The sequence below is a fragment of the Scomber japonicus genome, chromosome 4 (assembly GCF_027409825.1).
Source record: "Scomber japonicus isolate fScoJap1 chromosome 4, fScoJap1.pri, whole genome shotgun sequence".
Lineage (NCBI taxonomy): Eukaryota > Metazoa > Chordata > Actinopteri > Scombriformes > Scombridae > Scomber > Scomber japonicus.
Genome location: NC_070581.1, coordinates 14,658,375 through 14,673,876, shown reverse-complemented (window position 1 = coordinate 14,673,876; position 15,502 = coordinate 14,658,375).

The window sequence follows — 15,502 nt, the reverse complement described above, 5'->3', positions numbered from 1 at the left end:
TCGCTTCTTGTTTTCAAAATAAAAGCACCAACTCTATCGTTATGGTTTTCTTAATAATAAAAGGCAACGGGTGTTTTATTTTGTGAAAATGACCGGAAGTGCGTTACTCGCTACGGCTAACTTGAGTGGCTCCGAATTCGCAGGAACAAAACTTTAAGCAGATGTTATTTAGACAAATTAGCGTCACATTGTGGATCTAAAGGGCTACTTTCTCGCCTAAAAGGGTTAGACATGTGGATAAAGTGGTATATTTACAGAGTTAGAGCTAAAATAAAATCCGGCACCGGACCTGGCAACCCGACTGCTGGAATTACTTTTTGGTTGTTGCGACTACGATCTCGAGACATATTAGATGGCGTTGTTCTGCTCATTCTACATATTCTACCTTTAATGTGTAATTATATCACTGTACACATAATGGATTTTTATCAATGATTCAATTAATAATCATTGAAGGAAGACCATAATTAACCAAGCATTTCTCCTCACCTTAACTGAGATGTTACCTTGGACTTTTCTGACAATGTAAACAAAGAGGTGGACAGGTGATCCCTTGCATATGAGGTGTAAAAGAAAGCCTCATCAGAGGGTAAATCTAATCAAAATCTGTTTAATGTTCCATTGTTAGTTCGCATTTGATTTCTTTTAAATTAGCACTTCTAGACCTTCCACTTAGAAAACTTTTTAAGTTCAGGAATGAGAATAAGGAATCTAATCAAAAGCAGCACATACTTACCATAAATAACACATTTAATACTGATCATCACAACATAAAAATAATTTATTGGTATTCACTTTATAATTACCTAAGCTCATTAAGTTCAAGCTAAATATATGAACATATTAATCATGTTGCTCCTACACAGAATGTTCCTGTAAGCGGGTGGCCTTTGTATACTCCAAGAGATTGGCATACATCCACAAAAATAGAGGAAAATATAAAATAACAAACACATACATCTCCCATAAACCTCTCACATACAAATTTGTAAAAACAGCTCAAGGGCATGCATTTACACACAAACATTAGCACAGCCGCCCCCACGCACACACATTAAACTTTTCAAGTTTCAAGTTCATTATTTATATAGCACTTTAAAAAGGAAGCAGGCTTTTCATGCCAAGGTGCTTCACAAACACAGACACATGTATACACATACAAGCATAAGGACATACAGTGTATGGTAAATGGACTGCACTTATATAGCGCCTTTTTAGTCTTTTGACCACTCAAAGGACATTCACACGCACACATTCATATGCTGACGGCACAGCCATTGAGAGCAGTATCTTGTTAAAGGACAGTTCGATATGTCGACTGGAGGAGCCAGAAATCAGACTGCTGATCTTCTGACTCGTGTACAACCCTCTCGACCTCCTGAGCCACAGCTGCCCCACACACTCTTATATGTGCATAACAAATGTTGTTAAAATACAGTAAAGCAAGATTAAAACAAACAATTTTGAACACAATTAAAAACCAGAGAATAAAAGTGGGTTATAAAGTGCATCTTAAAAGCACCAACAGACTCAGCATGACTAATGGCCTCCGGCATGTTATTCCACAACTGGAAGCCGCTACAGAAAAAGCTCTGTCCCTGGCCTTTTTTCTTTCCATGAGCAGGGCACAGCCAACATGCCATGGTGGGAGGATCTGAGGGATCTGGTGGTGCCGTAAGGGGTGACAAGTTCAAAGATATACATAGGGGCAAGACCATGGAGAGATTTATAGACAATAGAAGGATTTTGAAGTTTATCCTGAAATGCCAGTGCAAGGATGCAAAGATAGGGATGATGTGGTCATGTTTCTTGGAGCTTTTTAATGACGGGGCAGCAGAATATTGAATTGGTAGTATTAGCCTGAGAAATGCCCAAGTCGAGGGAGTTACAGTGGTCCAGTCTAGCTGATTAGTGCATGAATGACTCTTTCTACATTCAAGGGTGAGAGGAAATGCCTACTGTAATTTTGGAGATGGTTATGAGTTGGAAGAAGCTGAACCTGACAATGTAATTTACCTAGCTGTTAAATCACCATCAAATATAACACATACAGCTTAAAAATCTAAAAACATGTTTGCTGTTTGAGGGCAAGTTGTCACTTCAAATCTGTAATATTTCTTAACTACCATAGTGATTAAAACCTCAAGGGGTTGGGTATCATATAAATCTGTTTTTGGTGCATATCAGATTGTCTTTCAGAAAGTGTGATAATATTCAGAAAATATTTAATTTGCACAGGTGCACACACACACACGCATCAGAGTGGATTTCTGCATGCAGGTTGTACTTTGACTGTGGTGGATTCAGTGGGTGATTTCCCACATTCCTTCAGCCCCTTTCACACTGCTCCCTAGTTGCATTGAGACAGCTGGTACACTGTATCATACCCACACTTTAAAAAAATAAATTTGCCAAGACTGGCAGTACAATCACTTTGGAGTTTGACTAAATTAATTCTGGGTATCATTGCATATTCTGTGTTTGGACCTGTGTACAATCCCTGCAGGTTTTAGTCCTTTTGACATTTTGCCTTTATTGGTGAGTGGGCAATGAAGAGGCAGACAGGAAACATGGAACAAAGAGATGGGTATGACATGTAACAAAGATACCCGGCTACCATTTGGCTACCAGGGAGCTCCTAGGTATACAGTCTTTTATTCAAATTTGTCTTAATAACAGTCTCCAATGTTTTGAAATTATTCATAATGAAATTGTTATGAAAATTAACATGAGGAAAAAGTAGATTGAGAAAACAAAGTTCTGATAATAAATCCAGCCAACGATTTCATGACATTTGAAATGGCAATAACTGATTAATCTTGAAGTAGTCTGGGTTGTAACCTCCTGTCAGAGGGACAACTACCTCTATTTCATGGTTCAAGAACTCAGCTTTTCTAAGTGAGAAGACAGATTGGCTCAAGGTTAAATGCTTTGGCAAGACAGTCATTAGTGTGCAGCAAGTGAAGGCTGGTGGTAAGAGAGAAAACCTCTACCTCTTGATTTTCTGTGAGATATCTCCCACTCAGACAATTTGGCCTGTGGAGCAAGGAGTCACAAGTCAATATCAAAGTCCTTATGTTACACCATTTGAAACTTACATGACTAATTGGTAAGAAATAGTGATTTTCTTACTGAATAATAATACTCGCTGGTATGAGGCCTCCCTCAAAGACAAAGCGCAGGTAGATCAGCTCAAGAAGGAGGTAGCCAGTGGCCTGGATAACATCGACAAAACCCTGCTCCCTGGCAAACTGAAGCTCTGGTGCATGCAGTATGGACTACTTCCACATCTCATGTGGCCACTAACCTTGTATGAGGTCCCGCTCTCGAAGGTGGAAAAGCTGGAGAGGCTAGTCGGCTTGTATGCAAGGACGAGGCTTGGCCATCCCAGGTGTCTCAGCAGTGTTGGGCTCTATGGCAAAGGCCCATTTCCAGTCTGACAGAGTACAATTAGTCATGTAAGTACAAATGTGCCAAAGTGAGACTGGAAATGATGCTACTGGATTCAAGCGATTCAGTTGTAGCCCAAGCTGCCCCCATACAGGCCACTGGGAGGAAGTGGACCCCACGGACTGCAACTGAGCAGCCAAAAGCAGCACTCAGACACAGGGACATCGTGGGCAGAGTGCAGGAGGGGAGAGGTCTTGACCTCAAGGCCGTTACACCTGGCGGCACAACCAGGTCTAGCAGTGTGCTAGAGAGTCAGCGGACAAACGTGAACGCATTTCCTCCCCCATCATCCTGCTGGCAGCCAACATCATTTGTCCGAGAGGGTGAGGGTCTGCTGAAAAGGGGAGTCAGTGGCTGTGGATGAAGAGGAAGGACTCCCCCTGGGTTCTCAAATGAGTCGATGGCATCTAGGGGGTGAACCTGGGAAGCTGGATTCACTGCTGAATCATCTGGAGGTGTCGTGGGTCTATCAGCGAAACACCCAAGAAGGAGGGTGCCCACTTGATGCCATCACTCACTTTTTTTTTTTTTTAAAGTATATTTTTTGGGCTTTTTTTGCCTTTAATGTTCAGGACAGTGGAGAGAGACAGGAAACAGGAGGCAGAGAGAGGGGGAATGACACGCAGGATAAGACCGCTCGGGTCGGGATTCGAACCGGGGTCGCCTGCAACGAGGACTATAGCCTCAACACATGGGGCGGGTGCGCTACCCGCTGAGCTATGCTCAATCCAATGCCATCAGTCACTTGACCTTCCCACAGAGTCTCATTGGTGCCTCAAGCACGTATGTAATAGGGGATATCAACATCTAGTCCTACACAACAGATCTTGAATTGAGCTTGCTTGTCTGTCAAAATGAAATTACAGCATAGAACAAAAATGTCCAATTTTAGTTAATTTATTCTTCAGGGTTGCTAACCGCATGTTAAGCAACAGGTGTACACTTGTAAAGCTTAATGTAGCAGATGATGTAGATGATAAAGTGATAAACATATTTGTCTTTCTTAGTACTTCAAAGTCTAATTTTTTTTAAAGCTACATTTAAAAACATATGTTAAAGGTATTACACACCTATCTAATACTGACAAGAGTCAACAATCTGTCAGTTCTCACTATATAAAGCAAAAGAGATTTTATTCCATCATAAAAATGTACTCAAATCTAGTACTTCACTTCAACCATTAGGCACTACATTATTCTTTTTCTAACCTTTATTTAAACAGGAGCGGCCATTGAGAGCAGGCTCTCATTTTCAAGGACACCCTGATTACAGTAAATGTAAATCATGCGAAAGTTCCTGTATACAAAAAATCATGTATAAGAAAAATAGAAAAAAAATTAATGCATATAAAATTAACAGCACACAAACATTACAGTATCAACAGATTATACAACAAACAGGCCAAACGTGTCAACATTAGGGAAAACATCATTTCAAAAACATGCATTGACACTGCTCTATGTTAGTCTAAAGAGATTTAAATTGATTAAAAAGGATTAGCTTGTCAAATTTTCCAAGATTCTGCAGATCGTTCCACTTGTGCAGAGCATAGTATTAAAAGCCAGTTTCTCAGTCTCACTAACAGGATGATTTTTGAGGACCAAATGGTCTTGGGACCTAGTGAAGTGTGACATTGATATATAGTTAAAAAGACATATGAGGTACCCAGGACGTTTGCCAAGAAGTGGTTTCTTAATGAAAAGATTGTAGTGCTTTTTCTCTTCTCACGGCCACAATTGCCACACAATCTTCTTATGTAGTATACAACGATGTATTCTAAAGCCACCCTCAGTTATGAACCTAAACGCAGATGATAGACTGAATCGAAGGTTTAAGAGTAGAGGTAGGACAGTGCAAATGTCCAGGATGACTGAACAATTTGCCTTTTGCAATTCTGGGTGATACATGCCTTAGTTCTATAAAAGAAATGCAACAGAGGGCTGCTCTTAAGGATTTAGTCAGTTCATTAATTATGTTTCTTGTTTCTCAAAGCACAGCTTGTCATCAAGGCAGAAACAAGGTAGTTATAAGAGTATACTATTTTAATTGGTGTCCTGTTAAGGGTACCAATATTAATTTCAATGGAACTGGTGGTCAATTTTCAAGAAAACAGCATGCATTTTGTTTTATCAGAGTTTAAAAGTAATTTAAGATCAAATACAAATTTGCTGTACAGCACAGACATCAAAATGCAAGTTGTGAGAATAGCATCATCTGCATATAGATAAATTGTAACATTTTCTCCTAAGTCATTTATAAAACTTGTGAATAGAAGTGGTCTTAGAAGAGAACCCTGTGGCACACCGACAGTAATATACTATATTAATATAGTGCTATTGTGATCTACATTGACAGTTTCTTACTACAAACAACTGAAAAATTATCTTCTTATTCATGTTACAAAAACCAGCTATAAATTGCAGACATATACTGTAAATAATAATGCATCTTCAATCATAATGTCCCAGTAATGAGATCAGCTCAGTTTTACATTTCATAGCACATAATCTTTAACTTCTATCACAAAAGAGGATAAGACAAGTGACAACTTTATGGAACTGAACATTTATTAAAATGCTTTCAAATATGACAAGAATATTTAAATATATGTCTTTCACTGGGATCAATATAAATATGAATATAATATATCCTGAGCTGCCAGCAGCACTATAGCCATGAGTCTAAACAGCAACTCCATTGCAAACTACTGTTTAAAATATAAAAGCACAAATGAACAGATTGCAGGATACACAGTTGGTAATGCCTTCAAATGTCTTCTGTTAGACAGAGTGAGAGAAAGAGAAATGAAACAGTTGAATGGCAGAGACAAAACATTTTAAACAAGACCTAAATTACCTTGATGAAGTGATGTCAAGTTATTCAGTAGAGGGGTGAAGATAATTGACTGTCAGCTTGCCTGTCTTCTTAGGCTGGCCACTATTCCTCTCTCAGGGTTATTTACAATGAAGTACCTGAAAACATGTAATACTTGTATGAGTTAACAATATTGCCTGGAAATCAACTAGTATGTCTCAGGTTTTATTATAGCTTGGCAATGAAATACACTATATTTGCTGCAGCCTAGCTACAGCTTAGAAACAAACTTGTGTTAAGATGAGATAACCAATATTTTCTTCTGGGGACCAGCAATGCCTTAACCAAGTTACATATTACAACCTACATATTTGAATGCACTCCCAGTCTATTAATTATGAAATGCACTTGGAATAAACAAGGTGTAGGTATAGATCATCCATATTCATAAAACATAGTCATCAAAAATAATCTCTAAACTAGACTAGACAAGCTGCAATGAAATAATGTTTAAATAATTCAAACTTCAAGCTGTAAATGCTCTCTTGTTCCAGCCAGATGTTTTCTAGGATTATACCAATTGAATGTTATCATAAAATAAACATAGCTGATAATTGGGTTAACAGGTGCACAAGGTAATTTTAATTAAGATGTAAGTGACCTTTTATTTTCATTCCACAAAGGAAGATGAACCATGATTATATTATGGTGGTGATGGCTGCATGTCACTTCTTTCCCTCAATTACTGGTGTGGTGAAAATGGAAATACTGTATTTTATCATTGAATCTTACTGCTACTGTCCGTTTTTTGGCTCCAAACAGCATCAGTATTTTACCATATAAATGGTACCTTATTGTTAGAATTTGTCTGTATTTACTGTATACTGCAGTGTATTACAGTGATGACTTCTGGATTGGAAAAAACCTTCCCAGTGACCATAAGCCATGCTGTAATTGTGCTTCCTCCAAAATATATTGCTGATGGTATAGTCATTTAAAATGGCATTTGGTATTTTCTAAAGTCCTGCTCTCACTCGACAGTCTCCATTACTTTTGACATAAGGATACTCTTACTCTCTGCAGTGACCTCAGACTGCTGGCACTCACCTTAATGAGAATGAAGTCAGATACTGGCTAATCTCAAGAGTGTTTAAGACCTGCTTTTTCAAACTCTACTTTATCTACATTGCTTAGTGGAATATATAACAAAAGCTCTGTAGGTTTTGCTCCTTGTTTCTATTCCAGGAACCCATTTTGGGGTTCATCTTTGCTTTCAATACTATTATTCTGTACTTTCTCCACAGCAATCTGTTGCAGCTGTACATTGCTCCCTCAGTGAGTGGGTTGATATTGGACAGCTACCTGTCAAACTCCAGGCTGCAAGCGCAGGTGTGCCACAGGAATGTGTGTTTTTTACATACGTGATTGTATGTCCTATCTTGTCCATCAAGCTTTCATGGAACAACACTAGTCTTGTTAGTTTCAGCTACAAAAATAAGTTTGAAACTGTTGCTGAGGATAGAGGTGAAATTCTTAAATCATATTGTCCCTTCAATAGCCTTGAGGTGAAAATGCTTAAAACTGTGATGTTTGTAAAGTTTGTAATAATTGCATTTGTCATTTGTATTTCTTTGTGTAGTAGTTTAGCTTGATATTTTTTCTTGTTTGGGTCCAGGGGCATGTGCTACAAAGCAAGTTCAACAAAGCCAGGATAGCTTTTTGTTATCTGGCTTCACTGAGTCCAACATCAGCCTTCCAGATAACCAGTACTACAAAGTTGGTAATCAACCAGCTCAATCAACTCTACTCTTATGAGCAACATTATCAGAACCATGAGGGAAGTAGGCTTACATACCGTATGAGATGAAACAGTGAGCTACATGCGAGAAACTTTTGTTTTAGGTACAGCAAACAATCATATTCAACAAAGTGAAATGTAAATAACAGCCTGTAAGACAAAAGAGAGAAGATCTAGAAACACTACAAATCATTTCCACATATTAAAAATAGACTAAGGCAAAAAAGGTGTTATTATATATGCCTTAAGTATAAAGTGAGTATTGTTTGCTTTTTAGTTAGATGATGAAGAAACCATTATGATTATGTCAAATAAAATAAACTTTCTGAGTATTTTGCTACTGAAGCAAAGAGTGGAAAATGACTGATGAGGTCTATCTGACCCCAAGTTTGAATTTATAATAACTGGAGCCAATTAACAGCATTATTTTTCTAATAAAAGACAATCTTTTGTTTTTATTTCTAGTTATCATCCCACAGTTGGGTCATGTTACTCTGAGCTGCAGTGATGGAATCAAGTCATCCACACTGTCAGCTGTCACTCCAGGGATAAAATAAACTTTGCACAGTTAACATGTACTGTAGCTAAAATTAACATGATGTGTTTAGCATCATAAACAATCTCTTTTCATCCAGTGATCTGACTGGTCAGTGGTCAAGCTGTTGACAGGTTGTGATTTGATCCTTTGAAGTGAACCTGCCTTGAACCAGGTGATTTATTCAGGATAAGTCTTGTTAGCCTTGTCCTGGTTGTTGTCTTCCATACCCTTGGTGTCTTCATTGTTGACCAATCCTTGTTTTCCTCTCCGTTTCCAGTGCCTGCCCTGCTAAAGCTGTGTCTTGTTCTGTGATTAGTTTCTTGTGTATTTATACCTGTCTGTTCTTTCAGTTCCTGATCAATCTACAGTATCCCAGTGTTTTTGTGTTTCAAGTCAGCCACTTCTCTTTTTGCCTTTGTCTGCCAGTAACCAGAGTCTGGTAGATAAATAATTATTTTCTTCAATTCCTGTTGCCTGCTTGTTGTCTTTGCATTTCAGTTTGTTTGCCTTCATAATTGTGACATTTCGATGCTTTTTAACAGAGAAAAGCCGGCATTTCGACATCAATCCAGATCTTGTAAATACATGTAGACACACTTTCTGAATATCTACACAGATTATTATTCATTATTAATGTGGCATACAATAGTTTGTACCCCTTTGTGAACAAGTTTGTGCTTCGTTGTTAGTTTTTATTGTTTATCCAACATTGTATAAGACCAATAAAACAGTTGTCTATTACTTTCTGGTTGAGCAACAAATCAATTAATTGACTAATGCTTTCAGTGCTAAACTGCTTGATCTGCCATACTATAGTTCATATATCCATTTTAGCTGCTTCACACATATTATATTTATGTAAGCCATTAAACACAGTGCTAGGTTAGAAGCAGTGCTCATCATTCAATTTGGGATTATCATGTCTTTTTCTTGTGTTAGTGATAGCCCTCTCATGTCAGATAGGATGACTATACTTCTCTATATGTTACTGCGATTCCTGTCTGTGAGGGTGACAGTTTAGGTAAAGAAATCTCATTATACATTCAGTTAACTGGTTTATGGCAACAGGGAAACTCAATCTCAGGATATATTTCCATAGACATATTCAAATAAACAGTTTAAACCAAATGAGACCTTAATCTACAATCACATGGTTCTTACTCAATTTCTAAGAATCTGCCACCATCACAAGAATTAAATGAGGATGAAAATATTTAAAATCAAAGGCCAATATAAAAGACAGTGGATAACCTGCTCACTCTGCAGTCCAGTAATGGAAAGTACTGTATCCTCACATCAGACTGCAGTCTCAGGTTTAGCTCCACATCCTCCTGTCCCAAGAATAAGCTCCAGTGTGTTGTCTGCATTGCTGAGCAGGTGACTGAGCAGTTGACTGTCCTTCATTTGATTAAAACTCAATGACATCATGCAGAGACAAAGGCAGAGAATATTACTTTAACTCAGTGCACGCCTAGGCCCCCATTTGTGCCAGAAACTTTGGTCTAACACAAACAGCTTGTCCCAAATTACCCTTCAACTTACTCACTTATTCAAATGCACCAGTTACATAAGTAAATGCAGGTGGTTAAAACAACATTTCAAGGTGAAAAATAATGTTATGATGCATTGTGCTATGGAGAACAAAGACTCGAAATACAACCTATTGCAGCAGTGAGTGGATGACTTTTTAGCTGGAGACTCAGAACCAGATATAAAAGGAAATTGACATATAACAGTATAGCAAGTGAAAGTCACAGAAAAAATGTTTGTGATTAAAGACAATATTTTATTTATTTCATTTTCATTGTTTTGCATATGTCTTGAAGAGCGTGTGGCAGTGTGACACCTCTGCAGAAAATAATCTGTCTTCTCTTGCTGTCAGAGAGGCGGCCCTGAAATACTTGCCTTTCTGACTCCTGGCGCCGTTGACAAGTAGCTCATTTTAGCATCTCATTTACTGCCTGAGGACAAACGTAATTCAAGTATTTAAATGACATCTCCCAAACAGCAATGAAAAGCTCATTGTCACATAGGGAGTCACATGGAGTATTTGTCCCCATGAAGATTAGAGGGAAGTAAGTAAAACTGCATGAAGTCAAATTCAGTTAGTTTTCCTTTGGCAGAAATCATCACAGTAAATTGATAAGAAAAATTCCCTCCAGTCTTGAGCATTAAGGACTTCATGAAATATTCAGGACCATTTGCAGATATTTGTGTTTAGGGTGGCTATACTATTAAATGTTCCTTAGAGCTTTGATTTGCCATTATTAGCAGTGTGCATGGGTGGCTAAGGAATACTAAATGTTCATTCAGTAGGTTAATCCAAATATTCTTTTTTCCTTTTGCCTTCCTAAGGCTCAGCAGGGCATTCATTAATTTCTTCTGTAATTATCACTCTCCCATTGGCTCAAATAGAAGTAGATTCTCTTAAATCCCACTCAACATTATGAGTGGATTATGTGCCAGAGGCATAGCGCACATAACAAGTTCTGACTGTTTAAACTTTATGAGCTGGCAATCTGTTCAGTTTTGTGCAGCAGTAGTAATGATGTGCATGATCATAGCACCCAATCAACTGACATGGACATGATTCCAGACATAACTGTCTCTTATTTATTGTGTATACTTTGTTTTAATTTGTAATACCATATACAGTGTCAAGTGTAGTCAAAGCATTTTTTTATATAGCACCAAATCACAACAGGAGTTATCTCAGGCCACTCGTCACATAGAACAAGTCTAGATCATACTTACAGAGACCCAAGATTCACCTATGAGCATTCACTTGGCGATAGCAGAAAGGAAAAACTCCACCTTAATGGAAAGAAACCATGAGCAGAACTGGGCTCTAGGTGAGCAGCCATCTGCCTTGACCGGTGGAGTTGTGAGAGAAAGAGGAGGGGGGAGAGGGGAAGTGGGAAGACAAAAAATGTTAACGCATTATGAAAAATTAGTGATCTCATCCAATTTACAAACCCTGTTTTAAAGGTGGATTATTTGAGGTTCAATGCCATAATGAGAATTTTTCTATGCGACTTTCAAAGCATAAGGCAATCAGCAGAGCTTCAAAGAAGCAAAATCATGTGGTGCTAAACTCCAAGTGCATGCAAATTGTGCACTTAATGTCAGTCAAATACACAAACCATGTCAAATATCATGACAAGATATTTCAAACATGTACAGGCAGCCTGTACTTGACTACAGGTTGAATCTAATAATAATAACCTGAATAATAAACCAGCAGTGGAAAAAATACACAGATTATTTATTTAAGTTAAAGTAGCAATACCAGTATTTAGAGTTTAAAGTCATTATTTTGACTTTCTGAGAAAAAAGTCAGAATTCTGAGTGGCCCTAATCCTCTTCCGTAGAAATGAACCAAATACAAGCAAAACCCCTGTCTTTGAATTTCTACCTAATTAAAAATACAGAAATGGAAAAGTATACTTAAGATATCAGTAACAAAAGAACTCATTATGTAGAGTTGCCCCTATCAGAGGTTTATATTATGATATGCAGAATATCATTACATCAATACACATTAACATTTAAGTAGCATTATAATGTACATAGGCTCATAGTAATGTTAAAACGTTTAAGGCGCTAACAGTAAAGTGAGTAAAGTGAGGAGTAAAGTGCTGTCAAACATAATATAAACAGTTTTTATTTATCAATGAACTTTTTACAAAGTTCAGTAAACAGATAAAACCTAAATGAAATTGATTCTGCATCTGCTCGGTACACCTGAACACAGATTTTAAGGCACTTGTCAGGTCAGTTGTTCCTGCATCTTGGAGAACTTGCCGCAGTTCTTCTGTGGATTTAGGCTGTTTCAGTCGTCTCTGTGTGTTCATGTAATCCTAGACTGACTCATGGTGCTGAGATCAGGGCTCTGTGGGGTCCATACCATCTATGTAGGACCCATTCTTCTTTATGTTGCTGAAGACAGTACTTTATGATAGTACTGTACTTTATGTTTGGGGCCATTGTCAAGCCTCAGAATAAATTTGGGACAGATCGGACACCTACCTGATGGTAATGCATTATGGATAAGAATCTAAACATCTAAAGTGCCTAAAACCTGTGTACAGTACCATGTATACACAGTATATGTGGTATATATGGTATACATTTACATAACTGATTAGCTGATTGACAAAAAAACCCATCTGCAACAATTTGATAAGAGATAAATCCTTTTAAAGCAAAACTGTCAAACATTCTCTAGTGCCATCTTCTCCAATATGAAGATATGTTGTTTTTCTGTTTATTATCTTATACAGTATGTATAGTCTAACATAACTATCTTTTGGTTTTTGCCAATTGGTTGGACAAAACATTTGAAGATGTCACCAAGGACAAAATGTGAAGGCCATTTTTCATTATATTATAGACCAAATAATGCATTCATTATTGGAGAAAGAACTAGTTGATTAATTTGTTTAAAAAAAACATTAATTGTAACCTTAATTTAAGTACTTTACAAACCAATCATGTGATTTGTGTAAAAATTCATAAACCAACTAAAGCTGCCCAATAAATGTATGGGGAGAAAATGACCCATTTATACTTTAATGAGTGGGAATTAATTTTGTTACAGCCTCTTTAGATATGCAAGGTCTTCTATAGGGTGAGTCAGTCTGAGGATAAGACAAAGTGCTGTGAACCTAAAGCATAAAAAAACTGAAGTGGGCTACTCCATATCCACCTCTGATGTCCCGCATGTCACTGCCGCCGCGCGCGCAGGCAACTACTCTACAGTCCTCGTCCCCTGCACGAGCCGGACGTCTCAGGCTTAACGCGACGACAAGCAGACCACGGACACTTTTCGCTCCAAAAAAAAAAAATTCATACAGTTAAATGTCAAAACCCACAAACCGCAGACCTCTGTCTTTGAAGCAAGTGCAACCGGTTTTATTGGTATAGGAAACTGGCGGTGGTGCGAACAGGAGTGCCGGTGTGTCCTAAATGAACGTGCCGGGGATTGAAGTAGAGACAGCAGAGACCCGTCGGGCTGCTCCTGCTGCTGCTGCTGCTGTTGGAGAAACACTCGGGCACTGACTACAGCTGTTGACGGAGTGAACGGGTTAGCCTGCTTCCATATTAGAGAGAGAAGAAGAGTTTGGGGCCATTTCTACGAGAGCGACACCCGCACTTTGAAGACACGAACTTCACTGTCGCCGTCGCTTCGATGCTGCGTGCTGCTGGGCTCAAAGAGTAAAGGAGATGCGAGGTGTAACATGGATATCCGAGAAGGGATAAACACCAACAAACACCGCAGGGGACGTACTCAGGTAAATAATTACAACTAATTGCTTCTCTCTAGTAGGTTATATAATATCAAAACCCTTATTCTCAACACCCCTTGCTTGTTTTTAGTCTATGCAATTATCAGACTGTTGTTACTTCTTACTTCCACTTCTGGTCTCGAAGTAAATTATAGTAAAATAGTGTCAAACTTAGCATTCTGGACATTCACTGAAATATTTAAGTATGTAGGTTGTGTTGTGTTGTACTGTGTTTTTTAGACTATGCGTGCCCATTTGTATTTCTATCACAGGCAATGGTAGGCAGCGCACAGATATTACAACGACCAGCGTGTAATTGGACGTGTCAAGGCATATATATGTGTCCATGTCTTCATGTCCATGCGTCAATTAGAAAAACCGAACACGTTTGAAACCCCAGTGTCAGTGTTCCAGGTCCTTTTTGAGTTGTACAATTTGCATTAAGAGATAATAGAGGTAATAAAAATTATCTGTGTCCTCTAATTGCCATGGCCATCATACCATGCATCTCTTCTGTATAAGAGGACACACATTCACCTATCTAATCCACACTCATTTAAAACCTCTGGCAGAACTCATTTGTTGGCAGTGATCAACAGGGGATTGGACTGAATCCGGGCTCATCATCTCTCTCTTGCTTTGATTGCACCGAGCTTCCAGCTTGATTGCCGTTCAGATTGTCTAAAGTCCTTTAGCATGCCACTCTGTTGGAAACATTGATTCTCATTATATCAAGTGTCCATATGTTTGAAAAGGAGCTGCCTTGTACATTATGATTCTGCTATTAAACAGCTGCCTTGCACATTATTATTCTGGCTTAAGACTTTTTGTTGGCATTTAAATCATGACAACCTTTTTACATTTAGTGTAATTTTGCCTCTCAGCAGGAAGTCTCAGTGTTGTAAGCACTGGGTTTAGTTTCATGTTGACATGGTGCCATCTGGATATTCCCAAGGCATAACTGCTGCTACTACCACAAGCTAAGGTTTAATTCCCCATACTAAACACTGGTTTGGAGTGTAGTTACTCCTCTGACTTTTTGTATCTAAGTGGTTGGAATACTACTATACATCTCCTTGGGGAAGTGTGCTTATGGCTGGACACGTTTGTGATGATGTCACTGTCTCAGAGAGAGGAGGTGGGTGGAACATTAAGTTCATAGTATCCTACTGAGTGGAACCTGGTCTGCATAAGAAGTGGAAGAACAGCTCCAATAAATGTTGATGCATGTGAAATGATGTGCATTCTGATATGTACAGGGATGTTTTTTTCTCAGCATTTGAACACAACAGGTAAGCACAGATAGCTGGATGAGCCGCATAGTTTTGTCAGAAATCTATGTCAAGTTTGATTCTTGTGCTGTTCATCCTTTTCTTTATGTGCTAAAATAATGAACTGCATTTGTTTTGCTACAGAACTAAGTTATATAATCTATACGTTTTATTCAACTGAGTACAACTGGGACATTTCAAAGAAACCTACTAAAGTGCATATGCATTAATAAAATTCTTCTTCACGTTAATTCTACACAATATGTAGGTTGAACAGCAGCAATACAAAACCCTATTTTCTAAGTGTGAGTAAACTGAGAAATGGATGGGACGTTGCTTCTCT